This window comes from Molossus molossus, unplaced genomic scaffold (genome assembly GCF_014108415.1).
Source record: "Molossus molossus isolate mMolMol1 unplaced genomic scaffold, mMolMol1.p scaffold_m16_p_12, whole genome shotgun sequence".
NCBI classification, from domain to species: domain Eukaryota; kingdom Metazoa; phylum Chordata; class Mammalia; order Chiroptera; family Molossidae; genus Molossus; species Molossus molossus.
In genome coordinates, this window is record NW_023425347.1 from 49,661,740 (window position 1) to 49,681,576 (window position 19,837).

General features: G+C 38.5%; 1 long non-coding RNA gene across 1 annotated transcript in view; it reads left to right on the forward strand.

The window, feature by feature from the left end:
* Positions 1 to 19,837, forward strand: part of LOC118626474 — a 193,568-nt gene that overhangs the window by 9,330 nt on the left and 164,401 nt on the right. Inside the window, exon 2 of the long non-coding RNA XR_004958913.1 lies at positions 11,176 to 11,327. This is a non-coding gene — a long non-coding RNA (uncharacterized LOC118626474). The remainder of the gene's footprint in view (positions 1 to 11,175; positions 11,328 to 19,837) is intronic.

Here is a 19,837-nt window from a genome sequence, read left to right on the forward strand (position 1 = left end):
CGCAGGTTACACACAGAGAAGGGGGGAGCTTACGTGACAGAAGCAAGCAGAGCAAGCATTGGTCACACAGTCCCCATCGCGGGCCATGTCCTCAGGTGGAGAGCCAGGTGTCGCTCCCAAGCCTGGCGTCTGCAGTGGCAGCACACATTCGGTAGACTGGAAGTCCAGCGGGGCTTCTGGTGTGACCCGTGGTGCAGCCAAACTAGAGCAATGAGTGGTCGGAGCTCTGAGATTTTGTAGCCCACCATGGATTGTTGTAGCCCCCTCACATCAGTGTTCAGATGGAGTTCTTACCCAGGTGTCCAGACTTGTGGTTTTGGGCATTCCAGGCCCCTCCTAAGGTAGTCCCACTATTCCCATTAACCTCGGTTTTGTCATAGTACTTGTGATAACTGTCATGGCTGACAGTGCCTCCAAATTGGATGGTCAGTGGTGTCCAAAAAGTCCGCTGCCCTTGCTCTACAAGTCCCACCAGTACAGCTGGGAGGTGTTTGTGTCCTAAACTTATAGTATATATATTAAAATAGATATCTGAGCCCTGGCCAGTTTGGCTCAGCGGTTGGAGTGTCTGCCTGCGGTCCGGAGAGACCCGGGTTCGGTTCCCGCTAAGGGCATATACCTCGGTTGCAGTTTGTCCCCGGCCCTGGTTGGTGGTGCAAGTGGCAGCCACTCAATGTGTCCCTTTCACATCGATGTTTCTCTCTCTCTCTCTCTCTTTCTCTCTCTCCCTCCCACTCTATCTGTACAAAAAATGGAAAAATGTCCTCGTGTGAGGATGGAAAAAAATAAAAATAAAATAAAATAAAATTGATATCTGATCTTATCACTTTACACTTGAATCCTCTCAGTGGCTCTTCATTAACTCTAGAATAAAGTCCTTAACAGCACAGTAGGATACGGTAGGCCTTCACGTTCGGCCACTATTTACCCCTCTGACTATAAATATTGCCATCATATATATATGTATAAATCCTCACTCAAACATATGGCTTTTTTCAAATTGATTTTTGAGAGAGAGAGGAAGTGAGAGAGAGAAAAACATCGATGATGATCGGTTGCCTCCCTTACACGCCCCAGCTCAGGGTGAAACCCACAACCTAGGTATGTGCGCTGACTGAGAATCAAACCCACCACCTTCTGGCATGTGGAATGATGCTCTAACCAACTCAGCCACCCAACCAGGGCCATCTGAAATATTTTAGTTCCCAAACTGTGACATGATCTTTGTCTTTCAGCCTTTTTCATATGCTGACCCTTCACTTAGAAGTCCCTCGCACATGCACACTCTTGCCTGGTTACCTTTGGTTAGCTTTGTTCCGCCAGTCCTTAAATCTCAACTGAGATGTCACCTTCCCCAGGAAAAGTACTCTGAGCCTTTTTTATTATTGGACAAAGAAATACTCCTATGAACTTACTTCTATGAAAACACTTATTAAACCATACTCAATATTTTTACATGTCCACCACACCTTCTAACCTATAATCTACCTGAAAGTGAGGATGCTGTCCTGTTCATTATTGTGTTCACTGCATCCAACATGGTGTTTTAGGATACACTCTGTTGTAAGAATGAGTTGTGTAGCCTTGTAATAATAATGAAGCAGGGCCACTCTCATTTTAATTGACTTTCCCATTGATAAGAGGATTATAGTACTCATGTGTCCTATCGCCCTAGGTTGTGGGGTGGTGTAAACCCAATATATGCTTACAGAAAGGAAACCTGTTTCTGTTGCTCAAGTCTGACTTCCCAGGATTTCTTTTTTGTGAATGTGGTCTCTGCAAAATGCTCGTGTGGGTAGGATGAGATTTGACATTAAAATCCTGGACACACTGATGTTAGAAAAGCAGTTCAAGCAGAGGGGAGAGATCTAGTCAGCGGCCAGGTTGTCAGGGATACAGACTCCCTGCAGTCAGGAGAGGATGGCACCTGCAGTGGAGACTTTGTTTATTTGATGTGGGGTTAAAAGGCAGCATCTTCCCCACACTGAGCCAAACTGTCACAAGTAAGGCAGCTCAAAGGTCTCTAATCTCAAATTATTGATTTCATTAAAATTGATAAAGTAAATAAGACATACATTTTAAATAGCCTAACAAAGTCTAAATCATTAAAGCGTCCTAATATATTATAATAACATTAATATATTCAAATGTGCAACTAAAGATAGATAACCCTTGGGGCTAAGAGAGTGATGCATGATATTCTTCAGTCTGTTCCCAGGAATAACTGATATCATATTGTTTTTGAGCCTTGAGTACCAAGCAGCACGATAAACCACTAGGTTGCTATAGCAGCATGTTGACAAAAATGTTCATTTCTCTCCAGTTTCTTACTCCTCCATTTAACTTTTTTTTTTTAATCTCCCCTGCACATCTGTGAAAAGCCTAGATGAGGTTGATAATGCCATATAATTGATACTAAGTTTGGCACATCTTAAAATCGTGATGCCATGATCTATTCAGTCAGTCTCCTACATCTTTTCTTTAAAAATAATTTCCTGTGTACTCAATATTTAATATTTTCCTGCCATCTGAGAGAAAAATGTATCTGCTCTAAGAAACAGACCCTATCATTAAACAATAAGAACACCTAGCATATATCTAGAGCCTACTTCACTTGATGTGTGTGTGTGTGTGTGTGTGTATTACATTTTATATATTTTTTAAAAATTCCTACATCAACACTTTGAGATTGACTTTAGTTTTTCCATTTCACAGATGAGAAAACTAAAAATTATTGAAATATGAAAACATAATTTACTCAAGCAAATAGCAATTACTTATTGTGTACCTACTAAGTCCCCAACACTATGCTACACACTTGGACTAAAATGAATAACAGCACCAACCAGGACTTGCCCTAGTAGAGGTGCATTCTAATGGGGAATATAAATAGCAATTTAAAAAAAAGCATACTAATATATGAAAACTTACAACTGAAGTGGTGTCACCAAGAGAAGTATTTGATGTTATGATGATGGCTTGACCAAGTCATTCAGAATACAATAACTATAACATCACTAGAACTTGAAGTTTAGAGACAGTTTTGGAATTACTTAACAATAATGTATTCTTGCCACTTGTCTGGGTTGAATTTTTCTGCCATTCTCGTTACATATTGCATTTCTCCTATAGGGAGAGATTTATTGCCACCCAAATATTTAGTGAACCTAGGGGAAGAAGACAAACATTAACAGATGCTGAAGATTTCTATGTCTGATGAGGACGTTTGAGGAGACAGGAAGGCGACAACTTGTTTTTTGCTTCTCGTTTGGGGACTGTAAGTAGCCTGAGAGGCTACTCTATTGGAGGCTGAAGACAGCCTCTGTAAGAGGGCATTACTGGCCTCACACAGATAGTTAAGAGTCCAGAGAAATCTCCAGATAGCTCCCTGAATTGAACCCTACATTTTTTTTTTTTACTTTCTACCCTATTAGATTCACCCCATAAGTTGAACTTGGCTTTCCCTGGAATGGATGCCACATAATACTTTATTTAGCTCCATTTGTTTATTTGCTGGTTTAACTTCATTTTCTTGAACCAAGGTCATTTCTGGGTTGTCTCTCCAAACACAATAACTGTAACATCACTAGCACTTGAAGTTTAGAGACAGTTTTGGAATTACTTAACGATGTTTTTGTTCCTACTTGGTTATTTGAATACCAATAGCTATTTTGGAAGAATACCAATAGTAAGAAGACTGGGATTTGAATTTTGGTTCTGCCACTAATTAGATGATACATGATGAATTAACCTTCCTGGGCTTCTTATCTCTCATCTGTAAAATGATCTAATAACACTTATCTCCTCAGATTGATATGAAGATTAGTTGAAATACTGCACTTGGCCCTGGCAAGTTTGGCTCAGTGGCTATAGCATCTACTCATGAACCAAAGAGTTGAGAGTTCAAGTTTAGCCAAGGGCATGTACCTCGATTATGGTTTGGTCCCTGGAAACCGATTAATATGTCTCTCTCACATTGATGGGCTCTCTCTCTCTCTCTCTCTCTCTCTCTCTCTCTCCCCCCCCCACTCTATCTGAAGATAAATGGAAAAAAGTATCCTCTGATGAGAATTAAAACTAAAAATACTGCATTTGAAAATGCTTAAATGTTTTCTGAATGTTAGCTTTCTATTCTCTTTACATCAACCTTTTTTGTGCAATGTTAAAATTTTTTTAGATTACTTCAGTCATACATGTGTTAAGAACAGCTAATATTTTCCACATACAAAAAGCATGCATACTCACAATGAAAGGACTAGAAGTACAGACATGATTTAAAGCCAAAGTATAAGTAAGCAAGAACTCTGTCACTGAGAGAGGCATTATGAGATGTACCATGCAAGAACCTGTATACCATCTCAATCTCATCTTCAGATTTTCAGGTAGAGCGAATGGCCTTTATTTGTCTTTTTTCCCCCTTTGGCTACTCAATCAGTGCTTCAAGCATAAGAGGCACTTAATCGTCCTTTGATGACCAAATTGAACTTCATTGCCATTCAGATTGTATCAGAATTCTACCGCGGTTGGGGGCTGGCCCTGACCCTGCACAGTCCTACCCTTTCGCATGTCAGGTGACTTCCAAGTTCTTGACTGGTGCAGGGAAAATCTGAAGACACGAGTCCAGGTGAAAAGTGAGAGTAAGTTTATTAACACTGAGGACAGTGAGGCAAAGGAAGGACCCCTGGAGACAGGATCGGGGGTAAGACCAGGATGACCTGCTGCTGCCCATTGCTCCCCTGGGTGCAAGTCTCGGGGACCCTTAGAGCTTAGGGTAGAAGAGGCAAAGTACATGTCTGAGGAAAGGGGGCGCAAAGCAGAGTGTGCACTGGCATCCTTTGTCCTGAAAGCTTTATTTATTTTCCACAGGTAGAAATTTTAAGGCAGTTCCCAGGGGACGATTTAACAGAATATTCATTGGATTTCTGGGTGTGTCATTTAGTATGCTGACGTATTAAAATGAGCATACAGTGGAGTTTGGAGTCATTCTCTATTCAGTGTCACCGCTGTCTTGGATTAATCTGGCCATAATTGGATTTGTGTTATTTATCTCTCTGACTAAAGTGATTTAAACTGCCTGTTCTTAGGTATATTGGGCTATGGAGGATGGGTTGTAGCGACCTGCTCTTAGGTATCTTTGGTTAGGGAGGGTGGGTTTAAACGGTCTGCTCGCCCTGGCCGGCTTGGCTCAGCGGTTAGAGCGTCGGCCTGCGGTCCTGAGAGACCCGGGTTCGGTTCCCGCTAAGGGCATGTAACACGGTTGCAGTTTGTCCCCGACGCTGGTCGGTCATGCGGGTGGCAGCCACTCGATGTGTCCCTTCACATCGATGTTTTTCTCTCTCTCTCTGTTCCTCTCTCTCCCTCCCGCTCTATCTGAACAAAAAATGGAAAAATGTCCTCGGGTGCGGATAAAAAATAAATAAATAAATAAATAAACCATCTGCTCTTTGGTGTCTGTGGTTAGGGAGGATAGTCTGGTAATTGATCAGCTAGCTGTTAATTGCTCAGCTGTTCTGGCAGTTTCTTCAGCAATTTATTTCAGTTTCTTCATTCCGCTTGCTAGGGAATATTCCTACTTTTTACTAACCTGAGTCACCATCACCCATGACTTTTCCTAAATCTCCTTTTTGGAGTTATATCTTTAGCTCGTACCACCTCTTAAAACTCTAAACACCTGCACTCCATTGCTGGAAGTTACATTTCTTTCTGTAAAAATGATTCCCGATATTCAAGAACTACCTTCCTTCCCATACTGTCTTCTATCTATGCTATGCTAACACCCAAAGATCAATTAATAAGGCCTTATTACCTTTATCCAATTATATAATGTGATATATTATCATATTGCTTTGTAATTCTAGTCTTATCAAAGCTATATCATTATTTGAGAACAGCTCTACCACTCCTATTCCAAGTTATTTTAATATTGTAAATGTTGTAAATGTTGTTGTCTGAGACTCTCATATGTGTTTCTTATATTAGCAATAAAGTTTTTCTGTGACTATTCACACCTGAATGTTTGATCTCTAGAAATATTTATTATTACTGCTGACATGGAAAGGCAAATAATAAATAAAAGTCCCAAAATGTGTAGTGAGGCTGAATTGATAAAAATAAAATGGATGAGGTTTAGTGTCACTGGTTCCTTTATTTTCACAATCTCAGCAATCAGTGCCAATGGCTATGTGGTCAGTTTTGCTTTTGTGGTGTAGCTGTGTGCTCACCTGGCCATTCTAAATAGCTGCAGACAGAGAGGTTATGATCGCAAAGTTTGTGAAGACTTCATGAGTCAGAAATATAAACATTACTAGTCATTGCCATCTATCCATGAAGCTTGAAAATATAAGAGGCTGTTCTAATTCAGAACTAGTTGGTAGGTCAGGCTGTGTCGCTTCTGAGTTGGCAGCATCTCTTGGCAAAGCAAATAGCCTGCAGTTCACAGATTTGAGACATTAGCACAAAGTAGGAGAAGGAGGAGGAGGAGGAGGAGGAGGAGGAGGAGGAGGAGGAGGAGGAGAAGGAGGAGAAAAAGAAGGGCAATGGTCCTTAGTATGTGCCTTCGTCCATTTGGGCTGCTGTAACAAAATACCACAGACTGGGTGGATTTGAAACATCAGAAAATAATTTCACAGTTCTGGAGGCTGGAAGTCTGAGATCAAGGTGTCAGCATGTCTGGTGAGGGTCCTCTTCTGGGTTGCAAGCTTCTTGTTGTATTCTTACATTGAAGAAGGGGCTAAGAATCTCGCTGGAGCCTCTTCTATAAGGCACTAATCCTATTCATGAGGGCCCCACCTTCATGACTTTTCAGCACCTCTCAAAGACCCCCATCTACTAATATCTTTAAGGGTTAGAATTTCAACCTATGAATTTTGGAGAACACAAACATACAGATTATAATGATATGGAACAAGTTTCTATTGGTGGTAGAAGGTAGGAGACCACAGTTATAGAAGAATCTTATAGCCATGAGGTGCACTGAATGGTAAAAAAATAAAAATGCCCACACATTTTAAGCAAGCACCATAAGCTGCTGGTGTATTGTAGAGGAAAGGAATGCCATACTTATTTTTTTTTATCCTCATCCGAAGACATTTTCTCATTTTTTGTTCATATAGAGTGGGAGGGAGAGAGAGGAAGAGAGAAAAAGAGAGAGAGAGAGAGAGAGAGAGAGACATCGACATGAAAGGGTCACATCAAGTGGCTGCCACCCACACAACCCAACCAGGCCGGGGACAAACTGCAACCGAGGTACATGACCTTAGCGGAAACCGAACCCAGGTCTCTCTGGACCACAGGCCGATGCTCTAACCACTGAGCAAGATCGGGCAGGGCAGGAATGCCATACTTAACCCCTTGCTCAAGAACATCAGTTTTGCCCTGGCCGGTTTGGCGCAGCGGTTGAAGAGACCCGGGTTCGGTTCCCGCTAAGGGCACGTACCTCGGTTGCAGTTTGTCCCTGGCCCTGGTTGGTCATGCGGGTGGCAGCCACTCAGTGTGTCCCTTTCACATTGATGTTTCCCTCTCTCTCTCTTCCTCTCTCTCCCTCCCACTCTATCTGAACAAAAAATGGAAAAATGTCCTCGGGTGAGGATAAAAAAAAAAAAAAAGAACATCAGTTTCTCTCTTTGTGGGGGGTGAAAGGGACTGTAAGAAACAATGTCTCATCCTATAATTGAAGTCAATACAAAAATGGCTCCTTTAGAATTTGAAAGAATGACCTGTTTAGGGAAAAGAGACCCAGAACTCCAAATAAGGCAATATTCTGAACTTAGTTCTCTGATTTCATTGAAAGGTATATTATAAACTATTGCTTGAGTTGTCACTTTAGATTTCACATCATACAAGGAAGTCTGGTTTCAAACAAGACTGAAATGGATATAAAAATTCTATGGGACCAGGATCATCTGTGAACAGGCTCATATGTACATCCTTGAAACTAAGCAAGGATTTTCTTTAACACAGAATAACAATTCAACTTGACAAATATATGTTTTTATTGGTTAAAAAAAAGAATGATTATAGAAAATATAATTATAATTATATCTGATCATATAAGAATAAAACTATTTCATAAAGGAAAAAAGTACCATCAATTAAAGAGCTCTTTCCATTATTTGTTTTTAGTCAAGGAGTAAAATTATATTAGGGGCATCCTGACAGGACTTCTTGGTGTGGCTCAAATTTTTATATCCAGTAACCAACAGTAGTTGTGTTCATCTTAAGAGGGTCTCCGTTGTGGTTAAAATAACCTCTGTTGTAAACACGTGTTTATCTACCTGATTCTTATCTTCAGCTTTGATCTTCTCAAGGGCCTTCAAAAATCTTCAAAGATCCCGTGTTGCTCAGCCTAGTCCCTAATCACAGCACAGAACTCATCTTTGTGGCAATCTAATGACTATTTTCAGAATTGATATCGTTGAGAAAATCCTTTGTTCCCCCAGGATACCTGCAGGAAAATCACAGAAACACACTCTTAAGAGATCTAGTCCATCTCAGACATCACTCCCCCTCACGACCAGCTTTGCGAAGGCTTTCTCAGCCACGCACCGAGCAAAGATAGGTTCTGAAGTGCTGTTCGGGGCCTTAGCTTCTGCAGTTTCTGAAATTTCCAACTGCAGAAGGAAGCTTTGGATTCTCCGGTAGTCTCAGAGAGCTGGTTTCTCCTAGAGGGAAGAGAACCCCAGGGAAAATACTTCGCTTTTTTTATTGACCGTAATCACCTGCCAGATTGATTTGAGCAGCAGGGGTTGGAGCACTAATGTGCACTGCTGGCCAGAAGCCAAAAATGGGCCTGGACCTGCAGAACATGGATGCGATGCATGATTTAGCAACATCTGTGGCTTTGCTGTCAGATACAGCAAAGGGCAGAGAATTGGAAGCCAGTGCAGAAAGACAGCTATAAGGGATATGAGTGCACAGTGCCAGGAAGTAACTGAGTATACTCCCTTGAGATTTTCTCTTCAGAATCTACTCAAGTGAAGACACTGACTTTTTTCTCAATTCTCCGGCAGCAAAACGAATCTTGGTTTGGTAACCGGGGCACAGTGGGGATTTAGTAGTCTAGGGAGTTGCAGAGTCCTCTGGAGAATGCGTTCATAACATAGATATGAACAAATTGATTTGAGCCGTAATGCTTTTGCTCTTAGGACAATGAAATCGTGATTTTTAAAAATTAGGCAACATAAAATAGTTGGTTAGAAAGTTATGAATGTGATGCAGGAAAATATGCACTATCACTGAGGGAATTTAGCATACGTTCAGATAGATTTGCAATAAGAGACAGGAGTAACAGTGGCCACCGTCTTAATATTTCATTCCCTAATTTCTTGCGTTGGAGTTTGAGATCATTAGGTTTATTGCTCAAGTTAAAGTTTTCAATATTTTTTCAACTCAATGTTTTATTAATCTGATTAAAGTGTGAGTTTTAGATAAGCCAAATTCAGCTAGTACATGAAATGCAAGTAATTCCCAGAGCAATTAAGCACGGCTGCTTCTTTGGATCTGCATTTCACTGCAGTGTCCTTTATCTAGATTGAGATGCAGGTCACAGAACAGTGCCAGGATTCCAACCTAAACTCTCAGGAGAATGCCATTTATTAGCATCTTTGAAATTAAAGAAATATTTGGTACTGAAACTTGAACACATTACAGAGGCAACACTAACATGCCTTCTGGGTTAATGAGCCTCCATAGCCCATGTGATCAGCACATCTTTTTCACAATAAACAGAGGTTTTTGTTAAGGAGGAGTTATCTGGTTGGCATCTTCATTGCAGCAGAATTCATAATGAGAGAGAATTTCTTGAAGGGGCCACTAAAAGGGGCTTACCAGCCCCTGTGTTGTGGGAACATCACCCAGACTCCACCGACCTATGAACTATTTATTATGTAGTTAGGACATGACTAATAAGTGTGATGTAGGATTCAAATATAAAGTATGTCCATTTGGCTGTGCTTTGTGAGAAATTTAAAGCAATTGAATTTATCTGGGTTGAAAAGAGTTGTGTGCATAGAAATTGCTAGAGAAAAAAACATTCAAGAATGTGGTTTTGGCTTTATAAATCCCACAAGACATTGGACAGAAACAGGCAGAGGGAAAGAGAGGATAGTCGTTTAAGGAGCATCAGAGAAAGAGAGATGGGACTAGGTCAGACCTAAATGAGGGGGGAAGGCTCTAGGCAGAGATCAAAGAAGATGACTCGTGAGTGTAGATTCGGGAAGAGAGTGAAGCAGGTGTGGGCGGTACCAGCCGGTACAGGAGTGGAGGCCGCTACGGGTAGTCTGGAGAGAGGTTATTGGGAAGTCTGGGTGGAATCTGCTAAAATTGAATCCTATATTAAGGCCCAGACAAGTTAAAAAAAAAAAAAACTTTCCCAGGCACATTACTAAAATGTGGCAGAAATGAGTCTCAACCTTCAATACTACTCTCCATACTATACTTCTCTCTGGGCTGTTCATGGCAGCAGTAAAGAGGCCTTGACCCTGGACTCGGAACCTTCTTAGCTCAGCTGCAAGGTTAACTTTAGTAGGAGTTATCTATAATATCATCTGAAATGGCCTAGACATATCCCAGCCAGTTTACCTAGAACTCATCAGTGTGTGCTTTTAATGGACTCCTTTTAAAAATATTTTTCTTTATTGATTTTAGAGAGAGAGGAAGGGAGAGGGAGAGAGAAATAGAAACATCGATGAGAGAGAACATTGATTGGTTGCCTCCTGCATGCCTCCTACTGGGGATCAGGCCCACAACCTGGGCATGTGCCCTGACCAGGAATCAAACCAGCGACCTCTTGGTGCATGGGTCAATGCTCAACCACTGAGCCACATCGGCTGGGCTTAATGGACTCTTTATATTTCATTTCTTTTACTCTTTCTTGACTTTAACAGATAAGATGCCATTGTTGTGGTGTGTTTAATTTTCTAAAATACAAAACAATGTATAAATAGGCCATGTATATCTAAACTCAGTTTGTCAAGTAGTCCAAATATTCTCATAAGAACAGTCTATAGTTGCCATACAGCCCCTCCTGCCCAATATCTACTAATAAAAGGAAAATATAAGTGTAACATTCTCATGCTATATACTAACACTGTATGGGTTACCATTACAAACCCATCTAAGATAACAATGAAAATGTTCTTTATAATACGTATTTATCTAGTTTATCTTGTTTTCTAGGCTCTTCAATGGCCAACAAGGAATTACTATTCAAAATTTTAGCACAAGATCCATTCTCACTGTCACCAATGTGACACAGGAGCACTTCGGCAACTATACTTGTGTGGCTGCCAACAAGCTGGGCACGACCAATGCGAGCCTGCCTCTCAACCGTAAGTAACACTGTTGCCAACATGCCTCCATGGGTCTCTTGGCTCCTACCTATCAGTAGAGGTAAAACATAATAGAACATGTTCCTTTTAGGACTCAGCCTGATGTGACATGTTCCTAACACAGAAGAACTTAGCCCCAAAAGAATACGAGTGTTTGAGAATTTTGGAATCCCTATATAAATCTAGAAAAATGTCTTAGAGCTGAGAACAGGGAAAAAAATTGCATATAATAGACACAATGAAAAATGTCTTCTGACTAAGAAAGATGGTTTGGTGAGGTTTTGTTTGTGGATTTTTTTTAATGTTACATTGTCTTGAAACATGGATTAATTTGGGTTGAATTTACTCTTGGTTGGCTTTCTTTAGACACTCATCTTGAAATAACAAGAATTTTATATGCTATACATAAAATAAAATAGTAAGTAAATGATCATGTATAAAATATTTTATCCATATTGGGAACATTTTTACTCAAAACTGTATTTTAGAATATGACTTAAGGTTTTATTTAAATAAATACTATATTTATAATGTATCTTAATTTCTAAGGGCTAGAAATGAAAACAAGAGCCAATACAAGGATGTTGAGGGGAGAGCAACCTATTATAACGTTTCCTCCTGTAATTCATTTTAGTGTTTTTTAAAGGCCAAATCACCAACACATTGTTATAACCATTAAATATTCCTGATTTGGAAATGGAGTGTTTCTGAAAATGTTCACAGAAGATGACAGAGAATACATTGTCTTTTCAGTTCCACAGTCAGCTGAATCATTCTTATCTCTTATATTTTTACTGAAACCTGATGTAGATATTTATGCTATCATCCTGTGATCATAAACTGTCTCTGAAAATGCAAATATTGTATAGTTAATTATAGGCATGATCATTTCCATTTCAAAGAAATGAGGATGAGATATATAGTAGCCCTACTTAAAATATACTATAATCAGTTTTATGATTTGTAAACTTTGAATTACCGTGATTTAGGAACCTCTGATGTTAAATAAAATACACCAGTTTGTTGTTAATAAAAATACTCATTTGAAAATGGTTTGTTCTATACTTTTCAAACATCACTTCATTTGTTTTTCCAGCTTAATATTACTTAATATTTCTTACTATCTCCACTCTGAAAAAAAGAAAAAAAAAACATTGCTTGCCATGTAATAGCATATATACTTGCTTGAGTTCCTTCCATGAGAATTATTTATTTAGTGTAATTATGAATAATATAAACCACTGAAAATGTTATAGAATAGTGTGAATTTCAACTTAATGTAAATATTGATACTTCTTTGGTATGTTATTAATATTTTACATGGTTTAAATATTTAAGAATCTGAAAGAATATCTGGATTAAAAAAGCAAAGAAAAATTTAAAACTTTAATAGCATATTAAGTTTTTGCTATTTGAATTTCTAAGTCACATTCTGATATTCAAAACTGCAGCATTAATAAAGGCAACAAGTTCAGAACAAATGTCACTTATTTAAGTGTTCGTTTTACTCTGGCAACCTTAACACAAATATCTGGAAGTGAAGAGTTGCTCAAAGTCTTCTAAATGTGGTATCTTTAGAATGGACTTCAGTGATTTCTTTCTTTCTTTCTTTGCCACTGGCTTCCTGTTTGTAGAGATGCTATGAAATACTAGTGCAATTTGATTTACTTGTTAATAAAGACACATTATGTAAATATTATCTGTAGTTATGAACATAACCCTGAAAGTTTGAAGAAATATTGGTATATACAAACTTTCATATGACCTTATCTGAATTGCACTAAGCTTTCCTGTGTACAACTATTTTTATATTTTTTCATCTCTTTACCAAATTATGTTTGTTGAGAACACAGGATCATATCTGATTATTTTGTCTTTTGTATCCCTAATACAGTGCCTAATATTTAATAGGCAATCAGCAAATCTTTAATGAATAAATGAAATCAACATCGATGAAGTGGTTGAAAGGATAATGGGTAAATAAATGAAAGAGTTTTAGCTGTAGAATGTATATACAAAATAATGTCACAACACTTATTGTTAGCTTACTATGGACCAGATCCTACTCTACTCTCTTCATATGAATTTGTTCACTTATTTCTCATATAATCTAAAAAGACTAATTTTATAATTCCCTTCTTATAAATGAAGAAATTAAGATAGAGATTGAAAGCTTTGCCAAAGTCAAATGCTTACTAAGTTAATAAGTAACGAAGCCAAAGCAAAAACTTGAATTCTGTCAGTCTGGCTTCAGAGCCCAAGCTTTTTGCTTCTACATTTCACTGTCACTACGAACATAAAACCACTGGTGGAACAAGACATAAATTATGTCATCTGCCACATACTCTGAAAGATAAACCTCTACTTGTAGCATGTTTGTTCTTCTTGTAGTTTTTATCAACTTTTCCTTAATAATTTAGAGTCCTACTCTTTAATGTGCAATAGCTCTTTTTGAGAATAATTATTTAGGTATAAACAACATATATTAGATATCTAATGTAAATGCATAAAAGGTGAATATGTCAATGTATGAAACATATACAAAAATGAGACTCAGACATTTACACACGTTTTTATGGTATTTTAAATCTCTTTGGAATGGTACAGTTAACCAACACAGACACTGTGAGCGTGCAAACCATATATGGGGAAAGGCAGCTTTCCTAAAATGTGTGCAGTGCTAACTGGAGAGAAAGCAATGGGTCCCTCGATAAGATCTCCCTTCGTATCTGTATAAGGTATGTGAGTGGGAGGGTCTTCCACTTCTAAACTGATCCAAAACTAGAAACCAGTTCAAGCTCACCTAATATTTGCCTGTGACCTATTAAATGTACATATTTTTAATTTGTTACTGAAGGTCAGCCTTTCCTATATCTAAGGGATTGTGTAAAGCTAACTCGCCCATCTTCTTCTTATCCAGGAGAAGTAGACACCAGAGTCTGTCCCCATACATGATATTAGGAACATGCCATGAATAATAAGATCTCTATGCATTTGTGATTTGTATTTCTGAATAGTTAATATGCTTGAAGACAGGGTAATAAAAATTGTGAGTTACCTAACATAGTACTCATATGTAGCAAACACCCAAACTGGTTGATAACAGCATTGCAACAGAGCTTAAACTACTGGCAACCAGCTCTCCATTCATTACTATGTAGGAAAAATCCTGAGGCTATTATAATCTACTCCTAGTTTGTAATAACCTACATTTTCCAGATACAAAAGGTAATAAACTATCACTTAGAGCTTTGACATAACTAAGATCATCCAAAATATAATGTGCACTTTTTGTTCTGTAAGTATTTTAGTGTATATGTTTCACATAAAGGAAATCAAAAAAGTCTTGTTTTGGAACAGTTTTATCACATCAGTTATGTGTGACTTTGAGTAAGTTACCAAAATGCCAAAGCCTCAATTAATTCATTTATAAAATGAGGACAATGATAGTTCCCACCAGGATAAAAATTAAATGGGATAATGCAGGCAAAGCATTTATCATTCATTCTAATTCAGAGTAAGCATTCAATGACTGGTAACTATTGTTGTTATAGCATATTCCCCAAGAGTGCTCACTTCCTTTCAAAAAGTTACATATGGATGGCCAACCTTATGTGATTATTGATGGCTAATACTTTACTGAATGTTTAGATGCTAAACCATTACTGGCAAGCCAGAGAGAAGGCAGGCAAATTTGAAATAATGTTCCAATTCTGGCTTATAACATCATCCCTTCCTCAGTGCATGAACTAACCTTGTGGCATTCATTCCAGATTAAATACAATGTTTGCCGCATTGAGGTTCAGACATCTACGAGATTCAGAGTAAAGGCAGAACTGAAACAACTGTTGTATTCTGAGGCTCAGCGAATCCATTCAATAACAATGTTCACTTTTCAAATATGTATATTGACTACCTACAGTGTACAAAGCACTGTGCTAGATGCCAGATGATGGAAATGCAAAGAGGAACAGAACTGGAACCCCATCATCAAAGAGTTCTTAGACAAATGAGAGAATGGGACAAGAACACAGATAGCTGTAATGCAGTATAGTCCATTGTACTATACTAGGGCAGAGAAGAGGCTGATAATTCAGTGTCAGGTGTCATAAAAGCACTGTCCTCTAGAGCATGTAACATCACTATATACATTATAATCAAGATACATCTCAAATACCATTTTAGTCATCATTGTCTCATTTTTAAAGGCAAGACTTTGCAGAATTTATTCAGGATCAATTATGAACACATTGAGAAAATGATCAAGTCAGTCTCACTGACTCTGGGCAAACTGTAGAGGATATGACCCTTGAACTAAGGATGTGATTGGGTGAGCCTGGGTGTGGGAATGGTAATGGGAGAGAGGGGGAGGAATAAATTCTCTAGTATGGAACAGCTCTGATGTGGCAGTATGAAATAATCTGACACATATGAAGACATGTGATTAGAGTAAAATATGGGAGGAGAGATTATTGAGAGATAAGGCTGGACAAATTGGTGAAATTAGAACAAGAAATACTTCAAATGTGTTGGACTTAATTCTCTGATTTTGGAGAGGAAAAAAAGAGGACTATAAATGGATTTATTTTCTGAAAGATGTTCTTAGGCAATGTGGAGGGCTATACCCAATTTATTTAGATTTCTAATAAATGCAAAGGAAGATAATTGCACTAAAGAGGAGTAAAAATGATGGGGGTTGAGAGATAATTAGGAGAGAGGAGTTAATGAATAGGGACTAGAAAGAGAATTGTAGGAATCTAGGTAAGTCTCAAATCAGGAGAGAATAGCAGGCAATTGTAGGAATCTGAGTAACTCCCAACATTTAATTTGGACAATAATAACCAGGATAGAACATAATAGGAAAAGTAGCACTTTTAGATTTGGTGAGACAGTGGAGATTGAAAGAAGAGAAATAAATTCAATTTTAGACATATTCAGGTGAAGTGATATTCAGTAGGTAGCTGGATATGAAATCCAGTATGGAGATATGATTTGGAAGTTATCACAATAGGTAGTTTCAGTTATGAGAATAAATAATATTTTTCATAAGGGCCATGTTGAGTGAAAAGATGAACAAGGACAAAAACCCAAGCGAAATCTCCATCAAGAACATGGAGGAGTGAGCAGAGGGAGAGAAGCATCCTGCAGAAGCATGTGTTGATGGAGATGCCGGAGGAAGTCAGTACCGTGGAAGCCATGGAAGGAGACCAGGTCAAGGAGAGGGAAGGTCAGCAGTGTGTGATGCTCTATCAGGTTAGAGAAAATCTGAACATCAACCGCTGTCTCTGACAAGTAACACTTATTGGTGATCTTCGCCAGACCAGTTCCCACAAAAAGCTGGGATTAGATGCCACATTGCCATGGATTAAGGTTAACTAAGTAGATGAAGAAGGAAAGACGTGGACAGTAAACTTCTTTTTCTACAAGCTAAGCTCTGACAGGAAGAATACAGACTAATGACCTGCCTTAATGCCTCAGCCACTGGTCTGATTTGGGCTTCTTAAGGCCCCATTGCTGTGTGTCTATCCATAAATCTCCAACCTACAAAGACGCAAAAGTCTCGGTCTTGGGTGAACTACACTTGCCATGCTTCTTGCTCTTTGCAAGTCTCCCTCATCCCAGTTTGTCTCTTCTCTCACATCTTGCTTGGATCCCAGAAAAATAAAAATGGGCTTTGATTTCATATGAAGTTACCTTTAATGCCTTGGCCTTCCATGGTCTGTAGAGCTTAGACAGTAATTATAATAAGAACTATAGATCCAAGTACAAAAATTAGTAATTTTGTTATTGGTAGGGAGCTTTCCTTGTCCCCACCTGTTGCCAGTAGAAGTGGGTTTCTTGCAATGTCATGAGAAAAATAATTTCCTGAGACTCATATGTGAGAATAAGTGGCATTTATTTGAGTAGAGTCCAATCCCTGAGTTTCCAAGGTCCCAGTTCCCTTCATCCCACCAAGGAAAAGTCCAGCTGCGTCTTTAGCAGGTCCAGGACTAAAGTGGCTGCCCAGAGTTTTCATTCCCTGTTGGTATAGTCCAATCCAGCATCAGGCTAGTTTAGCATAGTTCGTGTTCCTAGATATAGTCCATTGCATGTGGGGTTCACAGGGTCACATGGCTATGAAGGGAACACAGGTAGGAGCAAAGCCAGGGGAATAAGAGAGCCCCAAGAGCCAAGAGAGCCAATAGCCAAGAGTGGGATTATGTATTCCCAAATTTTCATGGGTTTCTATTGGCTCCAGCCTCTCTGGCCAATCCGGACTAATAGGCACGTTCCCTACGTCACCCCAACTTCACTGCACATGTGTCCATCTTTAGCTTCCCCCAGGGATCTGCAGAGAATGGACTGGGGAGTGTGAAATTGCAGCTTCCTGGTGAAGGTGTCCAGATGGCCATACTTATAATGTCTGACCTCCCTTTTGCTCCCTTCCTACTTTCTCCAGTAAGGGGAAAACAAACTGTATGGCGAAAAAACTACAGGAAAGCTAGTATAAAAGGAATCCCTCATCCTCTAGATTATCTGTGCAGAAATTTTTGAAATGTGTCTGCATTGAAATAGTCTCTTCGTGTGTGTTTGTGTGTATGTATGTGTGTGTGAGAGAGAGAGGATGAAAATATTCTGCAGTCACTGTAGATCAGCCTCAGGGAACAGGTGCTTTAACAAAATTAATGATGATGACAGTATGCCAACTAGTCATAGAAAATAATTGTATGAGGTAAAAAAAAAATGAGACTCCTAATTTGGACGATATTATTATTATTTTCAACTGTGTTTTTTGCTTCCTGAACTTGAGCAACTGAAAGAGATGATTCTTCTAAGTCTTCTTAAAGAACGTGAACTGAATGGTCCCATCCTGCCATCTATGGGTCCAATTCATCACATGTACACCATCTTTTGATCAGTTATTTAATAACCAATAAAAGTCACATCTATAAGTAAGACATTTTATATATGTTTCATTTCCCTCTTTCACACACACACACACACACACACAAACAGATATTTTTACAGAATATGTAATAAAAGATTCATAATCTAAAGAGAATAAGGGGAAATAATTAGGTAAGACGGAAGCAATCTTATCTACATTAACGAAGTGCTTAAAACTTGATAGCTTCAGTTTAATACAACCTTCTCCTGAGAACTAATATAAGAAAATATTTGGGACAACTCAAGCCTAATATCAACAGAGTCTTTGTTTACAGTCCTAAATAGATAACAAAAATATTAATATACCATGTGGATGCCAGCCCCCTTTAATGTGTTCCCAAATGTGTGGTATCAAATCTTTTGCTAAACTGTAAGTTCTAATGATACTATAGGGAGTTTTTTTTCTTGAGTGTGTGTGTGTGCCTGTGCAAATACATGTGCACCCACACACACACACACACACACACACTTATTCAAATTGCAAAGCATTTGCCTCAGACATATAACGCATAAAATATTAAAAGTACCCACCAAAACTGTCTTTTCCCTGCCTTAGTAATCCTGTAGAAACAATTATAAAGTTCCCATTTTAAATGCTTTATAATCAGTGCTATTTAACTTTCTAGAAAACCTCCTCTCATGTTAGAGAACATTTCTTCCTAGTCTACTTAATTTGATGCACACCTTCTCTTTGAGATTAAAAATATATACACCAGTAATTTATATCTAAAAGGAAAATGAAAGAGGCTATTGGAGAAAGTAAGAATGTGGATAGCGTAAGAGTTTTTCCCTGTTTAGATCTGAATGATGCAGGCAAATGTTATTTTTTTGCTGATTTGTTGAATATGGAACCAGCTGTGCTCTTGCAAGTAACATTTCATCTCTCTGCTTGCTTCAAATGCCCACATGCCAGTTAGCAATTGTATGGGCTCTCTGTTCTTTTTGACTATTATAATGAACCTTGATTCCATGTGAAAGGTGATACGACAAATCTGAATGATTCATGTTTTAGATTGAAATTGATCTCTCATCCTGCAACTTAAAAGAGATGGGGTTTTCATTTTGGTTGAAAGAGACAGTAATAAATTTAGACTTGGAGATTGTTGAAGACAGCATGCTGTGTGAGGCAACTTGCTTTATCCTCACAGCTTTATGTTAATGTGAAGCCTTATGTGGTTGTCTTAGTAATAAATATTTGACAAAAATTAGGTTTGCAGTTGTAGGTAGATTTTGATATATCTAAATTGACCTATCAAATGACACTCTACTATGAAATACACAGACCTCAACATAATTGTAAGACCAATAGTGGATGCAAACAGATGTGAAATGGACTATGAGCAAAACAAGAGGATTTTCTTTTCTCCCCAAAGTAGTCTTTCTCCCCAAAACGATCATTCAGTGCCACTCGTGAGTAACCCAACAGATTGAAACAAAATAACTGGGGATGGGGAGGAGGGTGTCAATGGGGGGAAAAGGAGAAACATCTGTAACAAAAATAAATTTAAAATTTTTTTAAATTAAAAAAATAAAAACAAATAAATAAAAACAAACTAACTGTTGGAACTTGCAGTGCCCCAACC